At 47.8% G+C, this 24,775-nt stretch overlaps 1 pseudogene; it reads right to left on the reverse strand.

Annotated features, from left to right (window-relative positions):
* Nucleotides 1-2,996: 2,996 nt before the first annotated feature.
* LOC121839166 lies at nucleotides 2,997-17,073 on the reverse strand (annotated as a pseudogene).
* Nucleotides 17,074-24,775: the final 7,702 nt, after the last annotated feature.

Here is a 24,775-nt window from a genome sequence, read left to right on the forward strand (position 1 = left end):
GTGTCTGGTTTCATTTGCTCACCATTTATTTAATTTTCGTCGTTTAATGTTGACAACATACAAACTCACTAATTATCTAAGCAAAATATGTTTTGTGTATCAGCCTGGGTGGATTTATCAGCCTGGGTGGATTTATTGGCCTGGGTGGATTTATCGGCTTGGGTGGATTTATCGGCCTGGGTGGATTTATCAGCCTGGGTGGATTTATCCGCTCAGAAAAGAGTGGGTGATGCTGTCTGGGGAACAATGCATATGTCTGGTTTCATTTCTCACCCGTTTCCAGCTCACTACCCATATTATTCAGGTATATCTCATCCTGGGTGGATTTACCCATATTATTCAGGATTTATCTCTGCATCTCACTACCCATATTATTCAGGTATATCTCCATCTCAGCCGACCCATATTATTCAGTCTCTCTCATCTCTCACTACCCATATTATTCAGGTATCTCTCCATCTCACGACCCATATTATTCAGCTATCTCTCCATCTCACTACCCATATTATTCAGGTATCTCTCCATCTCACGACCCATATTATTCAGGTATCTCTCCATCTCACGACCCATATTATTCAGCTATCTCTCCATCTCACTACCCATATTATTCAGGTATCTCTCCATCTCACTACCCATATTATTCAGGTATCTCTCCATCTCACTACCCATATTATTCAGCTATCTCTCCATCTCACGACCCATATTATTCAGCTATCTCTCCATCTCACGACCCATATTATTGTGGTGTGTGTGTGTGGTTGAGGATCTTTATAAGCCTGTAGCGTATACAGGAGCCACCTGGGAAAAGCTGAGACATCATCTGGCCTCAGCTGGCCAATTATACATGAGAGGGAAGGATGGCATCGACAGGTTGGAAACAGCAGGTGTGCCCGTACACCTGCTCTTTTGCCATCCCACCAGCCTAGTGCCCTTTTGGGTGGTGGTATATATATATATATATATATATATATATATATATATATATATATATATATAATTGTAAACAGTTTTTGTCTGTTGTTCTGAACCCACTGTCTCCAAGTCGTTGTGATATTGTCAAGTTGGCCATTTGCCTCTCCACAGCCGTACAAATAAATATTCCGAGATTTTCTTCAATCCCAAAAAAAGTCACCACAAAAACGAGCTGATTATCTGGATGTGTTTACGCCATACAATTAATGCAGAGTATCAATGAAAAATGTCACTTAGGCCCTAATGAACACAGTAGAACCTACAAAGTGCATCTCCGAATGGCTCAATACATCATTATCCAAACAGGTCTGGACAGGGTTGATCTTTACGTGCGGATGTTTACATACGTTGTCTTTGAACTATTTTAATCTCGTATTTTAAATAACCTTTAACATCACTATCTTGTGATGTTTGAAGTTTTCTCAACGTCCTATTTCAACACCACGCTAGCTTCCACCTCACTGCTGCTTGAGAAAGAGCTGTTTGACTTCCCCACAGCCGGGTAACCTGGGCTTTCATAGGTGGACCTACTGAACACGTTGGGAGTATGTTCATGCTCTTGGTTTCATTCCCAATGATTTGTACATGTGGATGAGACCTTGCTCATGCTTCCAGAAAGCAATGCGCCTTTACCCATCAGTTTGGACTTCATTGTTAGCTGGAAAATGCCCAAAGATCCACAGAATATAATAGCATAGAATCAAATGGAAAATGGTTGTATTATATTCCAGGAGTCAGATCGTTATTTATAATCACTCCAGGCCAAACAGTTTTTCAAAAGAAACAAAATGCAAAATGCTTAGAGAACAACCTGCTGGGAGAACAACCTGCTGGGAGAACAACCTGCTGGGAGAACAACCTGCTGGGAGAACAACCTGTTTGGAGAACAACCTGCTGGGAGAACAACCTGCTGGGAGAACAACCTGTTTGGAGAACAACCTGCTGGGAGAACAACCTGTTTGGAGAACAACCTGCTGGGAGAACAACCTGTTTGGAGAACAACCTGCTGGGAGAACAACCTGCTGGGAGAACAACCTGTTGGGAGAACAACCTGTTTGGAGAACAACCTGCTGGGAGAACAACCTGCTGGGAGAACAACCTGCTGGGAGAACAACCTGCTGGGAGAACAACCTGCTGGGAGAACAACCTGCTGGGAGAACAACCTGCTGGGAGAACAACCTGCTGGGAGAACAACCTGCTGGGAGAACAACCTGCTGGGAGAACAACCTGCTGGGAGAACAACCTGCTGGGAGAACAACCTGCTGGGAGAACAACCTACTTGGAAAACAACGTGCTGGGAGAACAACCTGCTGGGAGAACAACCTGCTGGGAAAACAACGTGCTGGGAGAACAACCTGCTGGGAGAACAACCTGCTGGGATAAAAAACTGTTTGGTTTTCTCCAAATCATTGATTAGTTACATGTCACAATCGTTATAAGGAGTGAACCAAGATGCAGTGTGGTATGTTTCCATCCTTTTATTGGGAAGAGAAACTCAAAGAAGAAAACAAAAAAGCGAAAAAACAAAACATGAAGGCTCTGGACTGCCGACACGTTGCTGGAGGCTCTGGACTGCTGACGGTCACTGGTTGCTGGACTGCCGGCTCTGGACTGGACTCGACACGCTCTGGACTGCCGAGAGGCAGGTTCTAGACTGCCGACACGTTGCTGGAGGCTCTGGACTGCTGACACGTTGCTGGAGGCTCTGGACTGTCGACACGTCGCTAGAGGCAATAGACTGCCGACACATTGCTGGAGGCTCTGGACTGCCGACACGTCGCTGGAGGCTCTGGACTGCCGACACGTCGCTAGAGGCAATAGACTGCCGACACATTGCTGGAGGCTCTGGACTGCCGAAACGTCGCTGGAGGCTCTGGACTGCCGACGCGTCGCTGGAGGCTCTAGACTGCCGAAAGTCGCTGGAGGCTCTGGACTGCCGACGGTCGCTGGATGATCTGGACTGGGAACCATCACAGGAGGCTCTGGCCTGCTGACGGTCGCTGGAGGCTCTGGACTGCCGAAAGTCACTGGAGGCTCTGGACTGCCGACGGTCGCTGGATGATCTGGCTGGGAACCATGGAGGCTCTGGCCTGCTGACGGTCCCTGGAGGCTCTGGACTGCCGACGGTCGCTGGAGGCTCTGGACTGCTGACGGTCCCTGGATGCTCTGGACTGCCGACGGTCGCTGGAGGCCCTGGACTGCGGACCATCACTGGAGGCTCTGGACTGCCGACTGTCGCTGGAGGCTCTGGACTGCCGACACGTTGCTGGAGGCTCTGGACTGCCGACACGTCGCTGGAGGCTCTGGACTGCCGACACGTTGCTGGAGGCTCTGGACTGCCGACACGTCGCTGGAGGCTCTGGACTGCCGACACGTCGCTGGAGGCTCTAGACTGCCGACCCGTTGCTGGAGGCTCTGGCCTGCCGACGGTCGCTGGATGCTCTGGACTGCCGACGGTTGCTGGAGGCTCTGGACTGCCGACACGTCGCTGGAGGCTCTGGACTGCCGACGGTCGCTGGATGATCTGGACTGGGAACCATCACAGGAGGCTCTGGCCTGACGACGGTCGCTGGAGGCTCTGGACTGCCGACGGTCGCTGGAGGCTCTGGACTGCCGACGGTCGCTGGAGGCTCTGGACTGCCGACGGTCGCTGGATGCTCTGGACTGCCGACTGTCGCTGGAGGCCCTGGACTGCGGACCGTCACTGGAGGCTCTGGACTGCCGACTGTCGCTGGAGGTTCCGGTCTGTGGACCGTCGCTGGAGGCTCTGGACTGGACGGGGCGGCAGGGTAGCCTAGTGGTTAGAGCATTGGACTAGTAACCGGAAGGTTGCAAGTTCAAACCCCCGAGCTGACAAGGTACAAATCTGTCGTTCTGCCCCTGAACAGGCAGTTAACCCACTGTTCCTAGGCCGTCACTGAAAATAAGAATTTGTTCTTAACTGACTTGCCTGGTTAAATAAAGGTAAAATACAAAAAAAATACAAAAATACTGCAGACCGTCGCTGGAGGCTCTGGACTGCCGACCGTCGCTGGAGGTTCCGGTCTGTTGACCGTCATTGGAGGTTATATATTCACCTAGATAACCCACCCATAGTCACACCCCGACCTAACCAACATAGAGAATGAAAACCTCTCTATGGTCAGGGCGTGACATAATTCAGCAACAATGTCTCGTTCGCTTGGAGAGTTGATAGATTGATATACTAGCATTACAGAATATAAACCAAAGTAGAAATGTATTGGGCATGTATGGGATGGACTAGGATGGAGTCACATCAGAAGAGAGCAGAACAAGTGTATATCAAGGTATAAAGTACTTTAAACTAGTGTTCCCCTGTACCTTTAGATCAAGGTATAATGTTCCCCTGTACCTTTAGATCAAGGTATAATGTTCCCCTGTACCTTTAGATCAAGGTATAATGTTCCCCTGTACCTTTAGATCAAGGTATAATGTTCCCCTGTCCCTGTACCTTTAGATCAAGGTATACCTTTAGATCAAGGTATAATGTTCCCTTGTACCTTTAGATCAAGGTATAATGTTCCCCTGTACCTTTAGATCAAGGTATAATGTTCCCCTGTACCTTTAGATCAAGGTATAATGTTCCCCTGTACCTTTAGATCAAGGTATAATGTTCCCCTGTACCTTTAGATCAAGGTATAATGTGGAGGTCTAATATTCCCCTGTAAGGTCTTAGCAACCATTTCACAATAAAGTCTACACCTGTTGTATTCGGTGCAAATCAATAAAATGTGATTTGACTTAAGAAATAGCTGTTGCAGAGAGAGAGAGCTTGCGGAGAGGGAGAGCGGATGGAGAGAGAGAGCTGATGGAGAGAGAGAGCTGATGGAGAGGGAGAGCGGATGGAGAGAGAGAGCGGATGGAGAGGGAGAGCGGATGGAGAGGGAGAGCTGATGGAGAGAGAGAGCGGATGGAGATGGAGAGAGCTGATGGAGAGGGAGAGCGGATGGAGAGAGAGAGCTGATGGAGAGGGAGAGCGGATGGAGAGAGAGAGCTGATGGAGAGGGAGAGCAGATGGAGAGAGAGAGCTGATGGAGAGGGAGAGCGGATGGAGAGAGAGAGCTGATGGAGAGGGAGAGCGGATGGAGAGAGAGAGCTGATGGAGAGGGAGAGCGGATGGAGAGAGCTTGCGGAGAGGGAGAGCGGATGGAGCGAGAGAGAAGATGAGAGAGCTGATGGAGAGAGATGGCGAGAGAGCTGATAGATGAGATAGATAGATCATGGAGAAAAGAGCTGATGGAGAGAGAGAGCTGAAGGTAAGAGAGATGATGGAGAGAAAGCTGATGGAGAGTGAGCTGATGGATAGAGATAACTAATGGAGAGAGAGAGCTCATGGAGAGCTGTAGATGGAGAGAGAGATGTTGAAGAGAGAGAACTAACAAAGAGTGAGTCGATGGAGAGGGAGAGAGAGCTGATGAAGGGAGATAAATAATGGAGGGCCGGAGATGATGGAGAGAGAGACATGATGGAGAGTGAGAGATATATTGAAGGGAGAGAGATCTTGGAGAGAGAAAGCTGATGACGAGAGAGAGATGATGAGACAGGAGCTGATGGAGAGAGATAGATGATGGAGAGAGAGAGAACTAATGGACAGAGAGAGCAGATGGAGAGTGAGAGTGCTGATGGAGAGAGAGAGAGCCGAATGAGAGAGAGAGCTGATGAAGAGATATTTCTAATGGAGAGAGAGAACTGAATGGCGAGAGAGAACTTATGGAGAGAGAGAGAGCTGATGGAGAGAGAGAGAGAGATGATGAGGTAGGAGCTGATGGAAAGAGATAGATGATGGAGAGAGATGTTGGAGAGAGATGACTAATGGACAGAGAGCTGATAGAGAGAGAGATAACTAATGGACAGAGACCCGAATGAGAGAGAGAGCTAAGAACTAATGGAGAGAGAGAGATGATGGAGAGAATGCTGATGGAGAGAGAGAGATCTGATGGAGAGAGAGATGATGGAGAAATAGAGAGAGAGAGAGAGAGAGAGAGAGAGAGATGATGGAGGAGATAATTGATGGAGAGAGAGCTGATGGAGAAATAGAGAGAGAGAGAGAGAGAGAGCTGATGGAGAGAGAGAGATGATGGTGAGCGATAGATGGGGAGAGAGCTGATGGAGAGAAAGCTGATGGAGAGCTGGTGGAGAGAGCTGATGGAGAGCGATAGATGGATAGAGATAGATGTTGAGAGAGAGAGCTGATGTAGAGAGAGAGCTGATGGTGAGCGATAGATGGATAGAGAGAGCTGATGGAGAGAGAGCTGAGAACTTTGTCTTTCCAGGGAGCTCAATACAATTGTTGTGTTCCGTGTTTAGCCAGTTGACCTGGCGCACAGTTTGCTTTGATCAATATTCCTAGTCCTGTATCTGAACTCATAAGAGCCGAGTGGAGAAAGGGCTTAGTGTAGGAAAATGAATAATAGAATGTCTGTGTGCGTGTGTTTTGTTATGTGCTGTGAAGGAGACAGGCTTGGCACCAAAGACCAAAAGTGTTAATTACTTATTGATTCAATTTAGCTGATGACTCCTAAAAAGGACAAGGGTGACTGGAGCCAGAAAAGAGACAGGGTCTCTCTCTCTCTCTGTCTCTCTCTCTCTCTCTCTCTCCTCTCTGTCTCTCTCTCTCTCTCTGTCTCTCTCTCTCTCTCTCACTCTCTCTCTCTCTCTCCCTCTCTCTCTCTCTGTTCTCTCTCTCTCTCTCTCTCTCTCTCTCTCTCTCTGTCTCTCTCTCTGTTCTCTCTCTCTCTCTCTCTCTCTCTCTCTCTCTCTCTCTCTCTCTCTCTCTCTCTCTCTGTCTCTCTCCTCTCTCTCTCTCTCTCTCTCTCTCTGCTCTCTGTCTCTCTCTCTCTCAAAGGTGTTTGATCTTCACAGGTTGCCCTTTTCTTGTGGCAACAGGTCACATATCTTGATGCTGTGATGGCACAATGTGGTATTTCTGAGTCTGTACATAGTCAAATGTTTCCTTCATTCCTTCCTTCATGCCGCTGTGTACTCTCTGTTTAGGGCCAAAAAGCATTCTAGTTCGCTCAGTTCTTTTGATAATTATTTTCAATGTGTCAAGTAATTATCTTTTTGTTTTCTTGTGATTTGGTTGAGTCTAATTGTGTTGTTGTCCTCGGACTCTGTGGAGTCTGTTTGTGAACAGAGCCCCAGGACCAGCTTGCTGAAGGGACTCTTCTCCAGGTTCATCTCTCTGTAGGTGATGGCTTTGTTATGGAAGATTTGGGAATCGCTTCCTTTTAAGTGGTTGGAGAATTGACGGTTCTTCTCTGGATTTTGATCATTAGTGGGTATCGGCAAGTTCTGCTCTGCATGCGTTATTTGGTGTTTTACGTTGTACACAGAGAATATTTTGGCAGAATTCTGCTCAGGCCGAGGTATGTATAGTTTTTTTTGTGTGCTCTAGGTCAACAGTGTCTAGATGGAATTTGTATTTGTGGTCCTGGCGACTGGACCTTTTTTGGAACACCATTATTTTTGTCTTACTGAGATTTACTGTCAGGGCCCAGGTGTGACAGAATGTGTATATCCTAAAGGCATGAAATGTTTTCTATGCTAGCACAAAACTGTGTCTTCCTGCTTTCTGACACTGTTTTCCTAGGAATACCCTGAAGCTGTCACTGTTTTCCTAGGAATACCCTGAAGCTGTCACTGTTTTCCTAGGAATACCCTGAAGCTGTCACTGTTTTCCTAGGAATACCCTGAAGCTGTCACTGTTTTCCTAGGAATACCCTGAAGCTGTCACTGTTTTCCTAGGAATACCCTGAAGCTGTCACTGTTTTCCTAGGAATACCCTGAAGCTGACACTGTTTCCTAGGAATACCCTGAAGCTGTCACTGTTTTCCTAGGAATACCCTGAAGCTGACACTGTTTCCTAGGAATACCGTGAAGCTGACACTGTTTCCTAGGAATACCCTGAAGCTGACACTGTTTCCTAGGAATACCCTGAAGCTGACACTGTTTCCTAGGAATACCCTGAAGCTGACACTGTTTCCTAGGAATACCCTGAAGCTGACACTGTTTCCTAGGAATACCCTGAAGCTGACATTCGGTTTACAGGAACACCTACTGTAGGTCGAAAGATCAATGTATGTTTCTTCGATAATTGTTTCTGTCATTCATCCTCCTTTCCCACACCTCTGTGCTCTCTCTCCCTCTCCATGTGTAGGTGTTCACAGACATATAACTTTTCAGTCAATCTCATCGCTGACATATCCCTAACTGTGTATTTACGTCTGATTAATTATTTTAATGGCACCACAAATCCTCACATGTCAAGTTTGTGAGTGTGTGTAGTGTAGTTGTGTGTGTGTGTTTACAGGTGTATGTGTGATGAATGACATTAATGACAGCAGCCATCTTCAGCTCCCAGCAATGCAGCTCATATTTTATTTAGAATACAGGGGAGGAGAAGGAGGAGGGAGAAGGATGGAGGGAGGAAGGAAGGAGAAGGAAGGAGAGATGGAGGTGGAGAATCAGCATTCTCTTTCTTTTCAAACACACAGTCACACACACACACACATTCACACACACACACACACACACCCACACAGTCACACACATATAATAGACTGGCCAGTCAACCAGAGTGGTTCCACAGTTAAAGAGCTCCTATGTCTCTGGCCTCCTGAATCATTGATGAAAGGAGAGCAACACGGGAAATGTTCTGGCAGAGCTCCCCTGTTTCACAAATAAACACACAGAGAGGGGCCATGTTGCTAAAACGTTCTCATCGTCTCAATAGACAGAGAGGTTATGTTATTTAAACGTTTTCATTACTCTGGACTAGAGGCAACAGTCAGGGCAGGATGTACAGAATTTGAGTGGGGTTGTTAGTCAGCTAGAGGCCACAGACAGTGCAGGATGTACAGTATTTGAGTGGGGTTGTTAGTCGGCTAGAGGCCAGTCAGGGCAGGATGTACAGAATTTGAGTGGGGTTGTTAGTCAGCTAGAGGCCACAGTCAGGGCAGGATGTACAGTATTTGAGTGGGGTTGTTAGTCAGCTAGAGGCCACAGACAGGGCAGGATGTACAGTATTTGAGTGGGGTTGTTAGTCAGCTAGAGGCCAGTCAGGGCAGGATGTACAGTATTTGAGTGGGGTTGTTAGTCAGCTAGAGGCCACAGACTGGGCAGGATGTACAGTATTTGAGTGGGGTTGTTAGTCAGCTAGAGGCCACAGTCAGGGCAGGATGTACAGTATTTGAGTGGGGTTGTTAGTCGGCTAGAGGCCACAGACTGGGCAGGATGTACAGTATTTGAGTGGGGTTGTTAGTCGGCTAGAGTCCACAGACAGGGCAGGATGTACAGTATTTGAGTGGGGTTGTTAGTCGGCTAGAGGCCACAGACAGGGCAGGATGTACAGTATTTGAGTGGGGTTGTTAGTCGGCTAGAGGCCACAGACAGGGCAGGATGTACAGTATTTGAGTGGGGTTGTTAGTCGGCTAGAGTCCACAGACAGGGCAGGATGTACAGTATTTGAGTGGGGTTGTTAGTCGGCTAGAGGCCACAGACAGGGCAGGATGTACAGTATTTGAGTGGGGTTGTTAGTCGGCTAGAGTCCACAGACAGGGCAGGATGTACAGTATTTGAGTGGGGTTGTTAGTCGGCTAGAGGCCACAGACAGGGCAGGAACGTGATCGACTGATGTTGCTAGTTGGTGTCGCAGTGAGACAGAACAATTACTAACACTACTACACCATCAAATCAAAGGTCATTTTATTTGTCACATGCTTTTGTAGACAACAGGTGTTTACTAACAGTGAAATGCTTATTCACGGGCCCTTCCCAACAATGCAGAGAGAAAAAAATAGTGGAAAGATAATAACACAAGGAATAAATACACAATGAGCAACGATAACTTGGCTTTACACACGGGGAATCAGTACCAAGTCAAAGTACAGGGGTACGGGGTAATTGAGGTAGATATGTTCGTATAGGTAGGGATAAAGTGACTAGGCAACTGTAACGCTCGTCTTCTGAGGAGGAGTAGCAAGGATCGGAGGACCAATGCGCAGCGTGGTACATGTTCATGATGAATTTATTAAACACAGAACACGAAAACAAATATAACAAAGAGAATGACAAGAAACTAAACAGTCCTGTCTGGTGACATACACAAAGACAGAAAACAATCGCCTACGAAACACAGGTGGGAAAAGGCTACCTAAGTATGTTTCTCAATCAGAGACAACTAACGACACCTGCCTCTGATTGAGAACCATGTGAGGCCAAACACAAGACACAACATGTTGTGGTGCCATATTCTTTCCATTTATTAATAATGGATTTAATGGTGCTCCATGGGATGTTCAAAGTTTCTGATATTTTTTATAACCCTAAGGTAACTGAGCTAAACGACTACCGCCCCGTAGCACTCACATCCGTCATCATGAAGTGCTTTGAGAGACTAGTCAAGGACCATATCACCTCCACCCTACCTGACACCCTTGACCCACTCCAATTTGCTTACCGCCCAAATAGGTCCACAGACGATGCAATCTCAACCACACTGCACACTGCCCTAACCCATCTGGACAAGAGGAATACCTATGTGAGAATGCTGTTCATCGACTACAGCTCGGCATTCAACACCATAGTACCCTCCAAGCTCGTCATCAAGCTCGAGACCCTGGGTCTCGACCAGCCCTGTGCAACTGGGTACTGGACTTCCTGACGGGCCGCCCCAGGTGGTGAGGGTAGGCAACAACATCTCCTCCCCGCTGATCCTCAACACTGGGGCCCCACAGGGTGCGTTCTGAGCCCTCTCCTGTACTCCTGTTCACCCACGACTGCGTGGCCATGCACGCCTCCAACTCAATCATCAAGTTTGCGGACGACACAACAGTGGTAGGCTTGATTACCAACAACGAGAGACGGCCTACAGGGAGGAGGTGAGGGCCCTCGGAGTGTGGTGTCAGGAAAATAACCTCACACTCAACGTCAACAAAACTAAGGAGATGATTGTGGACTTCAGGAAACAGCAGAGGAACACCCCCATCCACATCGATGGAACAGTAGTGGAGAGGGTAGCAAGTTTTAAGTTCCTCGGCATACACATCACAGACAAACTGAATTGGTCCACTCACACAGACAGCATCGTGAGGAAGGCGCAGCAGCGCCTCTTCAACCTCAGGAGGCTGAAGAAATTGGCTTGTCACCAAAAGCACTCACAAACTTCTACAGATGCACAATCGAGAGCATCCTGGCGGGCTGTATCACCGCCTGGTATGGCAACTGCACCGCCCTCAACCGTAAGGCTCTCCAGAGGGTAGTGAGGTCTGCACAACGCATCACCGGGGGCAAACTACCTGCCCTCCAGGACACCTACACCACCCGATGCTACAGGAAGGCCATAAAGATCATCAAGGACATCAACCACCGAGCCACTGCCTGTTCACCCCGCTGCCATCCAGAAGGCGAGGTCAGTACAGGTGCATCAAAGCTGGGACCGAGAGACTGAAAAACAGCTTCTATCTCAAGGCCATCAGACTGTTAAACAGCCACCACTAACATTGAGTGGCTAAATATAAATATAAATATATCACTAGCCACTAGCCACTAGCCACTAGCTAAATATATCACTAGCCACTTTAAACAATGCTACCTTATATAATGTTACTTACCCTACATTGTTCATCTCATATGCATACGTTGATACTGTACTCTATATCATCGACTGCATCCTTATGTAATACATGTATCACTAGCCACTTTAACTATGCCACTTGGTTTACATACTTATCTCATATGTATATACTGTACTCGATATCATCTACTGTATCTTGCCTATGCTGCTCTGTACCATCACTCATTCATATATCCGTATGTACATATTCTTTATCCCCTTACACTGTGTATGACAGTAGTTTTTTTTGGAATTGTTAGTTAGATTACTTGCTCGTTATTACTGCATTGTCGGAACTAGAAGCACAAGCATTTCGCTACACTCGCATTAACATCTGCTAACCATGTGTATGTGACAAATAAAATTTGATTTGATTTGATTTGATTTGACCCTGATCTGTACTTCTCCACAGCTTTGTCCCTGACCTGTTTGGAGAGCTCCTTGGTCTTCATGGTACAACTTGCTTGGTGGTGCCCCTTGCTTAGTGGTGTTGCAGACTCTGGGGCCTTTCAGAACAGGTGTATATATACTGAGATCATGTGACAGATCATGTGACACTTATATAGCACACAGGTGGACTTTATTGAACTAATTATGTGACTTCTGAAGGTAATTGGTTGCACCAACAAAGGGGTGGATACATATGCAAGCAACACTTTTCTGGGGGTTTCTGAATTCTTTGAACATTTTTTCATTTCACTTCACCAATTTGGACTGTTTTGTGTATGTCCATTACATGAAATCATAATAAAAAATCAATTTAATTTACAGGTTGTAATGCAACAATATAGTAAAAATGATAATGGGGGTGAATACTCTTGCAATGCACTGTACCTACATAGTACATTAAGTAGGTTACTTGAATGCGACAGTGTATGCAGTTTATTGGGCTACAGATGAAATACGTTTTGATGAACTCCACATATTGGGGAAAGTGCACGGTATGATCTGGATGACCACTGGATGCTTCCGGTGACATGATGATCGATGCTTGACTGCCGTTTGACAAATACAAATATTATTGCTTTTATCCATAATAATCTCATCATTTAGACCAGTGGTCACCAACCTTTTCTGAGTCAAGATCACTTTCTTAATCAAAATGCATGCTGAGATCTACCGCTCTAGTTTTTATTAACATGACTTACATAATGTAAGCCTATGCATCATTAACCAATTAAAAAACAGTTATGTAGCAATGAGGTTTGTACAGTAAGCTATAGGCCCAATACATTATCACCACATATTGGCTTTGCTTGAATTTACCTGCCATTGCATTGTTGTTCGGGACGTTTAAAAAAAAAAAGCTTTTTCAGAATTTGAAGTAGGCTATACAATCATACCGGTAATAGATCTATTGTTGTGTTACTTGTGAGGCACAGCTGAGTGAGCACACATTTAAATTCGCTATTTATTTTACTGGGCTGATGGTGCCTGCATCTGATGGTCAGTCTCTCAGCATCCCTCCGCTCTCCCTTTCCTCCACCGACACTGACCAAAAAGGGACACTGTCTACCAGCTGATGGCGAAACTCGAGTCGCACCGCATTATTTCTGCCTCAAGCACAAATTCATGTTGTTACTCCTATGAACAGAGGAAGTGAACTATTCCCTGATATTAAAAAAGACCCAAACCGCTAATAACAACAACAACACAAGCCTATAGATACACTTTCCTCCTCATTCATTACTGCTGCAGTGCTTGTTGTAGCGCTGAGTGGAAATAGGAAGAACGCTCATTTTATGGGTTATAAAAGTGTTGAATACAAAGTGTTGACAGTGCTGAGTAAGAACTTAAACATGAACTCACTCATAAAAACAGCAGCTCTTTGATGTCTTCGTTGACCTTCTCTCTAGTCATGGTTTTAACCCTCCCGTGGTCCTGGTACTGTGTCTAGTCCCCGCGTCCTCCGGGTCACCCTGTCCCGTCCTGGCTAAAGGCCCATTGTGCGCAAGTGTGACAGTAGGCGTGTGAACAGCCTTTGCAGATGTATTTCTTACACCTGCAGCACACCGTGTGTGTCTTGGAGTCCTTCTTGGGTGGGCAGAGCTGACACCTCTTCCTCTTACTTGCCCCGGTGGTGGCCGGGGCAACGGGCGGGCAGCGGCCGTGCCAGCGGCGGGGCCCTGGCTCTGTTGATCAGGAGGCGCCGCCGTAGCACTCTGTAGGACTTTGACAAGGGCTGACGCCGCCCGGTGCGGGGCAGATGCTGCCTTCTTTGGATCAGCGGCTTCACGAGTGCCTTTCCCAGCTGCTCGAGGAACACCCTGCGCTTGTTCCGCTTGCCAGGCATCCAGTCAGGCTTGATCTCTCGCCATATGACAAAGGCGTTGTAGGAGGACACGTCGAGGATGTTGTGGAAGACGACCAGGGGCCAGCGGGCAGTCATCCGTCTGCAGCTGTAGGTGCCCACCACCTTGTCTAGGTTGTCCACGCCGCCCTTGTTGCAGTTGTAGTCTAGGATGAGGGCCGGCTTCTTGTCGCGACGATCGCTGATGTGGCCCTCTGTGTGCAGCGTGCTCAAGAGTAGCACGTTCTTGTTTCTCTTTGCCAGGTAGGACACCAGAGTGGCGGTGGGCGTGAAGGCGAACCTGGAGGACAGGACCTGTCTGCCCCTGGACTCGAGCAGCGCGGGCGGGAGCTCGGCCTTGTTCTTTCTCACTGTGCCCACCATGGTGAGGTTCCTCTCGAGGAGCCGCTGGCCCAGGTCGTAGGAGGTGAAGAAGTTGTCACAGGTGACGTTGCGACCGCTCAGGCCCGTTGTCAGATCGAGGACGACGCGCATCCCCTGGTTCTTCTCGGGGCCTCCGCCGGCCGCCTTGCCGGTGTACCCTTGCATCTTCCAAGCGTAGCTGGACTTGGCGTCGCAGGCCACCAACGACTTGATGCCGTATTTGGCCGGCTTGCTGGGGATGTACTGACGGAAAGGACAGCGGCCTTTTTGGAAAGGGGACAAGACATTAGTGTGGTTACCGTGTGCAACGGGGTAGACAAAAGGGCCAACCGTTGTGTCACACACGCTCTGTATAGACATGTAAGCACACGCGCACGCACGCGCACAAGCGCAAGCACAGTACCTCTGAACGGGACCAGTTGCTCGTCCACCGTCACGTCGGGCCCCGGGTTGTAGAGGGCCGGCAGCCGCGCCTCCCACAGGTCCCAGACCTCTCGTATGGCTGCGAGTTTGTCCGTGGCGAGTCTGGCGGGTCTCGACTGGCGGTCGTCGAATCGCAGCAGCCTCGAGTACCTGTGAAAGACCTTGAGCGACATGGTGGCTCGGAACACGGTCCTGCCGCTCTCGGCGTCCCACAGGCTTGCCGCGGCCTCGCCCGGGACCTGTAGACGCCCGCTAGGATCAGCAGCCCTAGGTAGGCGCGCAGGTCCGTGGCGTCCATGGGTCGCCAGCCGTCGCCGTATTTTCTGGCCCCGTGCAGGTTCGTCATTTCCACAATTATCCTTTCTATCGCCGGCGTGACAAACAGGAGGAAGGCGGACGCGATGTCGCGGGCCTGCGTCGCGGCATAGGCCGTGGGGCCCGGAGTCTGGTCCGGCCCCGGCGCGGCAGATCGCCAGGGGCCCGAGGTGGCGGCCGTAGGCCACGGGGACCACTCGATTTTGCCGTTCTTCGACAGCAACGGCGGCTCCCGTCGGTCCGGGGCCGAGGAGATCTCTTCCTCGTCGCGGTCCTCGGGCGGCTCTTCCTCGGGCTGCTGCTCTTCCTCAGAAGAGGGAGAAGAGGCATCGTCGACCTCGCGACGCTCGGGGTTGTATTCCTCCCCGTCTTCGTCTTCCGAAACCTCTTCCTCTTCCTCCTCCTGGCAATCCGAGTAGTCTTCTTGGTCCACGCTGGACAAGATCTGTTCTAGAACCTGCGCGGCCGTAAAACGCGCGGCCATGGCCGATCGGTGGAGCCGAGCGGGTCCGCTGAGCTGCGGGGAAGAGCGCACTTGGCACGGTTGGGGCGCGGGTCACTTTGTGTGTGTGTGTGTGTGTGTGTGTGTGTGTGTGTGTGTGTGTGTGTGTGTGTGTGGGTGCGGGTTGGTGTGGGTGGGCGCCGATGACAATATTAGTATCCTCTCTATTACGCGGGATACCGAGACCCGAAACTGCTCGAGGCTCGCTTGCGCGCACCTGTGTAGCCCTGTGCAGTCGACCCAACCCCCAGCCGAGCAACAAGAACACTCGGCTGCTCTCTAGCACACAGCGGAGCACAGGTCCGGACCTGTGCAGCGGCCGGCCGGCTGGCTCTGTGCTCTGACCCACGAGAGCAGAGCCCAGAGCCCAGAGCGGTGAGCCCAGAGCACAGCCTCGCCACACTCTACTACGCGCGACGGCACACGCCTCGCCACTGGCTGGCAGGGTCGCTCTGACCCGAGAGTGCAGAGCACAGAGGACAGAGCACAGAGCGCAGAGCGGTGAGCCCAGAGCACAGCCTCGCCACACTCGCAGACTCTCTACTACGCTCAGAGGCACACGCCTCGCCAGTGGCTGGCACGGTGGCTCTGACTCGGGAGAGCAAAGCGCAGAGCCCTGGAAACACAGGGCCTGGGTCGCTCTGACCCGCGAGCCCAGAGCGCAACTACAACACTCGGCTGCTCTCTAGCACACAGCGGAGCACAGGTCCGGACCTGTGCAGCGGCTGGCTGGGTCGCTCTGACCCGAGAGCGCAGAGCGGCGAGGACAGAGCACATAGCGCAGAGCGGGGAGCCGGGCACAACCTCGCCACACTCGCAGACACTCGCAGACACTCTACTACGCTCAGAGGCACACGCCTCGCCAGCCAGTGGCTGGCACGGTCGCTCTGACCCGCCAGCGCAGAGCGAGAGCCCTGGAAACACAGGGCCTGGGTCGCTCTGACCCGCGAGCGCAGAGCGCAGAAAGGGGAGCCCTCCACACACAGGACCTGGGTCACACTGACCCCAGGACCACGGGAGGGTTATACGTTTTAAAATCTCACAGTATCAATTTTGCTTTAGATTTATTTTATGCCTGCTACATTACTGCAGACTCAGTCATCTGAGCAATCTGATTGGCCAGCCGTGGCATAGTGCACTTGATTTCCTCTCCAGGGCCACCTGGAAGTCAAAGTTTGTACCTTCAGACACAATAAATGGCAACAGTTTGCCAATCCGGCGCGCAGGGCAACTGAATTGACTGCACCTACCACCAACAGCCCCAGACTAAAACAAACAAGGCTTTATCGTTGGGTTTTTACAGAAATGTTTTTCGATCGACTTGAAATGCCTCGGCTGGTTAGTGACCACTGATGTCGACTAACCTACCCGTACTGTATCTGCGAGCTGAGAGCACCTGCCAAGACCAGAGTGGGCACATTTTCTATTTATCGTAGCAGTTTGTGACAAAACTATCAGAAGAGTTGAAAGTGCGATGGAAACACACTGAACGTTACATTTTTATTTGGTACCTGAAAAGTGAACATGTAAATGTTGTGTCCCTTACGTCATCACAAACTGGTTATTAATCTGCAACAAGACTGTTTAGTGGAAACACACCACCGGAGGGAGACATTTGCACATTTTCTGTTAATGCATATTTTACAATATTTGTTGGAATATATTTCACCAATTGGATTGTAATCTAGCTAGTTTTAGTTATTTATTCAGTCATTAATACACAAACCACAGCCCTAATATGAACCACATTGAATTAAAACCTACACTTTCTTTGATTTGTTCCTGTAACCACACGGAATTAACCCTGTAACCACGCAGAATGAATGTCAAAAAGAATACATCACTGAAGGCAGCAGTCCTAACCGCTAGACCAGGCCATGATTGAACCTCAAGTTTTGCATTCTCATAGACTTGACACTTGTACGTCATAGCCTGGTACAGACCAGCATTGATCTTGTGTTATTAAGCTACACAAAACAATGGTTGTTGATGTGTATGGCTGAACTTCAGATACATCTTTGCACAATTGAATGTTGCAGTCATATAACCAAGGCCTAGCATTTGAGCGAGCCGGATAGCAAGCCCTGAAACCAATGACTCAAATGCCCCAACATGGAAAGAAAGAGAACTGTTCTTTTTCAGGGACACACAAGGCTCATTTCAATTTCCCAATTCAGCAGGAAAATTCTCTGCGACAAAAGAGTGATCTAGTTAAGATCCTTCATCTGTAGCCATGTGACATATGACCAGTTCCCCAGGTATGTGGCAGTCAGATCACCAGCTGGTTCAGATCACTGGCTGGTTCATATCACCGCCTGGTTCAGATCATCGCCTGGTTCAGATCATCGCCAGTTTCAGTGACTCAGGCATCACTAGCCGACCCAGCGTTTAGGCAGACATCAATAATTAAGAACTGATTTGCAGCCCAATTTTCCCACATGTCATTTAGTCAGCTTGGGAATCCCTCTGCCATCACTGGCGTTAAATGTAGCCCCGGATGTGTGTTCATGTGTGTATGGACAATTGTGTGTGTGTGTGTGTAAGAGTGTGTAAGACAGGTCAAGGCCATGCTATATATCCAGGCTGATCACTAGAAATATACTTGGATTTTGGACGTTTGAAAAGGTCTTGAGAATGTCGATATATAATATAAAAACAATTTCCTATCCCTGGCTCCGGCTCATGATACTCAGAGGCGAAGCGTGCTGCTCTGACATCTGACTACTGCTCCACCGCAGTTCACAATGCTCTGGCAAGCCGGGAGAGTACTTGATGACAGAAACAGTGATGTTTTTTACTATTTTATTTTAAGCCCTTGCCCAAACCGTAGCCATAATACAGTGAATTTCAGAGTGAAACTATGAGATCTTGTTACAGGCGATATATCCCCCTAACCCGACGCATTGCGTAATGCGCTTAAGATGGTTATCAGTGATGAATAATGGCAACATTAGGATAATTTATCCTTTAGCTCAGACCAGCACCGGAACATGACTTAGGGTTGTAACAACACACACACACACACACACACACACTGAAAATGAGGTGTGTCCTCCTCAGATGGATTTAGTAGGAGGGAGTCGATATCAGTCTGTAGTTTCTAGACCACCTGCTGTGAGTGTGTCTGTTTGTTTGTGATCAATCGTGTGTGTGTGTTCATGTGTGTGTGCAGCCACATGATTGAAGTTAGCGTGTAGTTTATAGCCCTTGATTTACATGGCACTAGGATGCATGGCTCTGTGCACATCAAACATATCTCATGTAACCATGGTTAGGGTTAGACTTCATGGCTGAGGTTAGTAGGCACAGCCATGACTTCATCACAGTGCTATGCTTTAAACATTTGTGTAGGGTGGCGGGTAGCCTAGCAGTTAACGCATTGGGCCAGTAACTGACAGGTTTGTTAGTTCGAATCCCTGAGCCGACAAGGTGAAAATACTGTCGATGTGCCCTTGAGCAATATCTCCAGGGATGCAGTTGGTAATGACTGTGACCTGTCTCTGAGGGAGTTGGCATAAGCAAAAAAAACACATTTGTACTTCACATTATTTTTTATTTACTTTTCACAGAACACAACAGTTTGATAACTGGCTCCAAATAAACCCAGTAGGGAGGTGTTTGGCTGCATCTCTGCCACTCTGTAATTGGTCAAACTCAGAACTGTTCATTTCATTCCTGATCATATTTGAAGCTTTCAGACCACTTTCATTTCCACAGAGAGAATTTGCAGAACGTGATTACTAAGAGCACCAGAATGATTAAATTAACTCCCCTGGAGGAACAAAAAACACATTCAAAGCAATTCAGTCACAATGTAAAAAATATGACTTTATCTGCAGCAGCTCGTGTTACCTAAAAGTTACACATTGGAGAACAGTGCTATCACCAGTAAAACATGTCCGAGGCATTAAACCAGCCTCGTTAAAGAACACAACTCATTACATTGCCCATTATTCCGACAAAACAGAACAGGGAACATTTCCTCATTTCAAAAACAGCAGCTTCCTTTTTCTATCTCTATCTCCCAGAATGCCTAGCGTGGCCCTGTCTTGCTCTGGCACATGTGCAGGGAGAGATAAAGCAGACTGTTCTGGTCAGGCTATTTAACAGACCTTAATGACATTCATTCATTTAGTCTCATTTTAAAATTCATCTGAAGAGAGGGGAATAACGTCACCATACAGATGGGGTGTAAGAGGGGAAGGACTCTAGCTGGGGAATTTAAAGTTTGGGGTCAGGGACACTAGATGGGGCTTTTAAAGTTTGGGGTCAGGGACACTAGATGGGGATTTTAAAGTTTGGGGTCAGGGACACTAGATGGGGATTTTAAAGTTTGGGGTCAGGGACACTAGATGGGGATTTTAAAGTTTGGGGTCAGGGACACTAGATGGGGATTTTAAAGTTTGGGGTCAGGGACTCTAGCTGGGGATTTTAAAGTTTGGGGTCAGGGACACTAGATGGGGATTTTAAAGTTTGGGGTCAGGGACACTAGATGGGGATTTTAAAGTTTGGGGTCAGGGACTCTAGCTGGGGATTTTAAAGTTTGGGGTCAGGGACTCTAGCTGGGGATTTTAAAGTTTGGGGTCAGGGACACTAGATGGGGATTTTAAAGTTTGGGGTCAGGGACACTAGATGTTTTTTTTGTAGGTAAAAAAAGAGGCTTTATTATTTAACTAGGCAAGTCAATTAAGAACAAATTCTTATTTACAATGACGGCCTGCCAAGAGGGACAAGGCCTCCTGTGGGGGAGAGGGGTTTAAAATACAAATGTATGACAAAACTTACATCACGACAAGAAAGACACTGCAACACTACATAAAGAGAGACCTAAGAGACATCTGACAACAATACGGTTGCGACACATCATGGCAGCAGCACAACATGGCAGCACAACATGGCAGCACAACATGGCAGCAGCACAACATAGTAGCAGCACAACATAGTAGCAGCACAACATAGTAGCAGCACAAACATGGTACAAACATTGTTAGGCGATATGGGAGGGGACACTAGATGGAACTTTTGTAGCCTGGGGTCAGGGACTCTAGCTGGGGCTTTTGTAACTTGGGGTCAGGGACACTAGATGGAACTAGTTTTTTGTAGCCTGGGGTCAGGGACACTAGATGGAACTTTTGTAGCCTGGGGTCAGGGACTCTAGATGGAACTTTTGTAGCCTGGGGTCAGGGACTCTAGATGGAACTTTTGTAGCCTGGGGTCAGGGACTCTAGATGGAACTTTTGTAGCCTGGGGTCAGGGACTCTAGATGGAACTTTTGTAGCCTGGGGTCAGGGACACTAGATGGAACTTTTGTAGCCTGGGGTCAGGGACTCTAGCTGGGGCTTTTGTAACTTGGGGTCAGGGACTCTAGCTGGGGCTTTTGTAACTTGGGGTCAGGGATGGAAAACCAATAGCAGAAGGATGATGCAGGGATAGAACTTAATCATGCTCACTGAAAGGATCTGAAAGGAAAAAGAACCACTGTGGAATCCAGACTAATGTTAATCACAATGAAGCTAGACAGACCATTTTGTTGATTAGCTATGTGGCTAATGCTAGTTTTATAGTAATGCTACCAGTTCTGCTGGATCATAGTGAAAGACAACACGGTAGTAGTAGATATATCCTCTATTAACCTACACAACAGCTATTGTAGTCAGTAGAGAGAGTTTTGATATCTTTGCTCTGTGGGGTATAACAGAGTCCTTTATGATTATGAACCAGTGGACAGAGACATGGTGCCGTCTCGTCCCAGGAAACTCTGTTATCTGGCTTTTGCCTTAAACCCACGATGAGAACAGTGTCTCACAATACGACACCAAATCCTCCCAAATCCTAAACCTCTGACAATCCCTACACAGATGACAGACAGTGAGGTAAACCACATGGGAGAACCCTAAACCTCAGCGCTCTACTCACAACACTCACTTCCTTGGCGAATACATTCCTCTGAGAAGATTACATTACATATCCTCCCAGCATTAGTAAAAAAATGGGTATTGTGGGATAACTCTTTTAGATGGATGGTGTCATTACCATGTGATGGACGACCATGTGATAACTCCCATGTGATGGACAAACATGTGATGGACGACCATGTGATGGGCGAACATGTGATGAACTCCCATGTGATGGATGAACATGTGATGAACTCCCATGTGATGGACGAAAATGTGATGAACTCCCATGTGATGGACGAATATGTGATGGAAGACCATGTGATGGATGACCATGTGATGGACAAACATCTGATGAATGACCATGTGATGAACTCCCATGTGATGAACTCCCATGTGATGGACGAACATGTGAAGAACTCCCATGTGATGGAAGACCATGTGATGGACGACCATGTGATGAACTCCCATGTGATGAATGACCATGTGATGGATGAACATGTGATGAATGACCATGTGATGAACTCTCATGTGATGAATGACCATGTGATGGACGACCATGTGATGGATGACCATGTGATGGATGAACATGTGATGAATGACCATGTGATGAACTCCCATGTGATGAACTCCCATGTGAGGGATGACCATGTGATGAACTCCCATGTGATGATGACCATGTGATGGATGACCATGTGATGGATGACCATGTGATGGACGAACATGTGATGAACTCCCATGTGATGGACGAATATGTGATGTAAGACCATGTGATGAACTCCCATGTGATGGATGACATGTGATGAACTCCCATGTGATGGACGAATATGTGATGGAAGACCATGTGATGGATGAACATGTGATGGACAAACATCTGATGAATGACCATGTGATGAACTCCCATGTGATGAACTCCCATGTGATGGACGAACATGTGAAGAACTCCCATGTGATGGAAGACCATGTGATGGAAGACCATGTGATGGACGACCATGTGATGAACTCCCATGTGATGAATGACCATGTGATGGATGAACATGTGATGAATGACCATGTGATGAACTCTCATGTGATGAATGACCATGTGATGGACGACCATGTGATGGATGACCATGTGATGGACGAACATGTGATGAATGACCATGTGATGAACTCCCATGTGATGAACTCCCATGTGAGGGATGACCATGTGATGAACTCCCATGTGATGATGACCATGTGATGGATGACCATGTGATGGATGACCATGTGATGGACGAACATGTGATGAACTCCCATGTGATGGACGAATATGTGATGTAAGACCATGTGATGGACGACCATGTGATGACTGACCATGTGATGAACTCCCATGTGATGGACGACCATGTGATGAACTCCCATGTGATGAATGACCATGTGATGGACGACCATGTGATGAACTCCCATGTGATGAACTCCCATGTGATGAATGACCATGTGATGAACTCCCATGTGATGGACGACCATGTGATGAACTCCCATGTGATGGACGACCATGTGATGGACGACCATGTGATGGACGACCATGTGATGGACGACCATGTGATGAACTACCATGCGATGGACGACCATGTAATGGACGACCATGTGATGGATGACCATGTGATGAACTCCCATGTGATGCATGACCATGTGATGGATGACCATGTGATAGATGACCATGTGATGGACGAACATGTGATGAACTCCCATGTGATGAACTCCCATGTGATGAATGACCATGTGATGAATGACCATGTGATGGACGACCATGTGATGAACTCCCATGTGACGAATAACCATGTGATGGATGACCATGTGATGGACGACCATGTGATGAACTACCATGTGATGGATAACCATGTGATGGATGACCATGTGATGGATGACCATGTGATGAACTCCCATGTGACGAATAACCATGTGATGGATGACCATGTGATGGTAGACCATGTGATGAACTCCCATGTGATGGACGCCCATGTGATGAACTCCCATGTGATGAATCACCATGTGATGGACGACCATGTGATGAACTCCTATGTGATGAACTCCCATGTGATGAACTCCCATGTGATGAACGACCATGTGATGAATGACCATGTGATGGATGACCATATGATAAATGACCATGTGATGAACTCCCATGTGGCGATTATAACCAGGGCTGCACACACACACACACACACACACACACACACACACACACACACACACACACACACACACACACACACACACACACACACACACACACACACACACACTTTATGACTTTATGACTAATAGCCTGGCCTTCTAAATGAACAGAAACAGAAGTGAGTTCAGACCAGCCTTGGTTAAAATGCACACAGAGTTCAATTGATACAGAATCAATAACAACTATTGATCTGCTTCAACTTTTAACCCTTTGGTACATGGCTTTAATTGGAGTGACATAACATTAGCTTAGAAAAGCCGGTTTGAATCAGTGTAAGAACTGTTAATAGTGAGAATGTACCCTCCATCCTCTTCTCTCACCCTTCATCCTCTCCCCATCCCCTTCACTCTCCACCCTTCGTCCTCTCCTCCACCCTCTTCATCTTCTCCCCTGAGGAGCGATCGATGTGAGTTGGAGAAGAGATTTGCTTAGCAGCACAGGTCTACTTGTAATCCCATAATAATCCCACTCCCAGACACACTTCACACACTGTTAAACCTCAAAACACACACACACACACACACACACACACACACACACACACACACACACACACACACATACACACACCTGGCGGCCATTAAATTGTGTTATATTGGAGCCCATCGATCCATTGCACTTCCTGTAGACTTCATAACTCTCGTTCCAAAACACTGTAATGCCTCCTGAATTACCGTAGTAAACAATGACAAAGTGTTTCCACTGATAAACACACAATGCAAGTCTCAAAAGACACACACACGCACACACACACAAGCACGCACGCACGCACGCACACACACACACACTGCCTTTATAACTTTCAGATAGTAAGTAATGACTCATTGAGGACGATGTACAGCAATTAGTTCATGCTCCATTTACTGTAAGGGTGGTTGGTGGAAAGCCATTAATCATAGTGTATCTGTGATAATATGGTTATGTGTTTACTGTCTTCACCGTCTATATATAGTGGAGTCTTCCTTATGAGTGTGGAGGGTAAAGCAGCACTCAACACTAGATTACTGCTGCTGAGTAGCCCCGAGTACAGAGAGAAGGGATAAAGAGGGAGGGAAGAGAGGCAGAGAGAGAGAGATGGTGGGGGAGGGGGGGCGGAGAGACACGGAGAAAAAAGGGGGAGGGTGAAAGAGGAGAGAGACTGAGGAGGAGGAATAACAGA

The sequence above is a fragment of the Oncorhynchus tshawytscha genome, linkage group LG14 (assembly GCF_018296145.1).
Source record: "Oncorhynchus tshawytscha isolate Ot180627B linkage group LG14, Otsh_v2.0, whole genome shotgun sequence".
Lineage (NCBI taxonomy): Eukaryota > Metazoa > Chordata > Actinopteri > Salmoniformes > Salmonidae > Oncorhynchus > Oncorhynchus tshawytscha.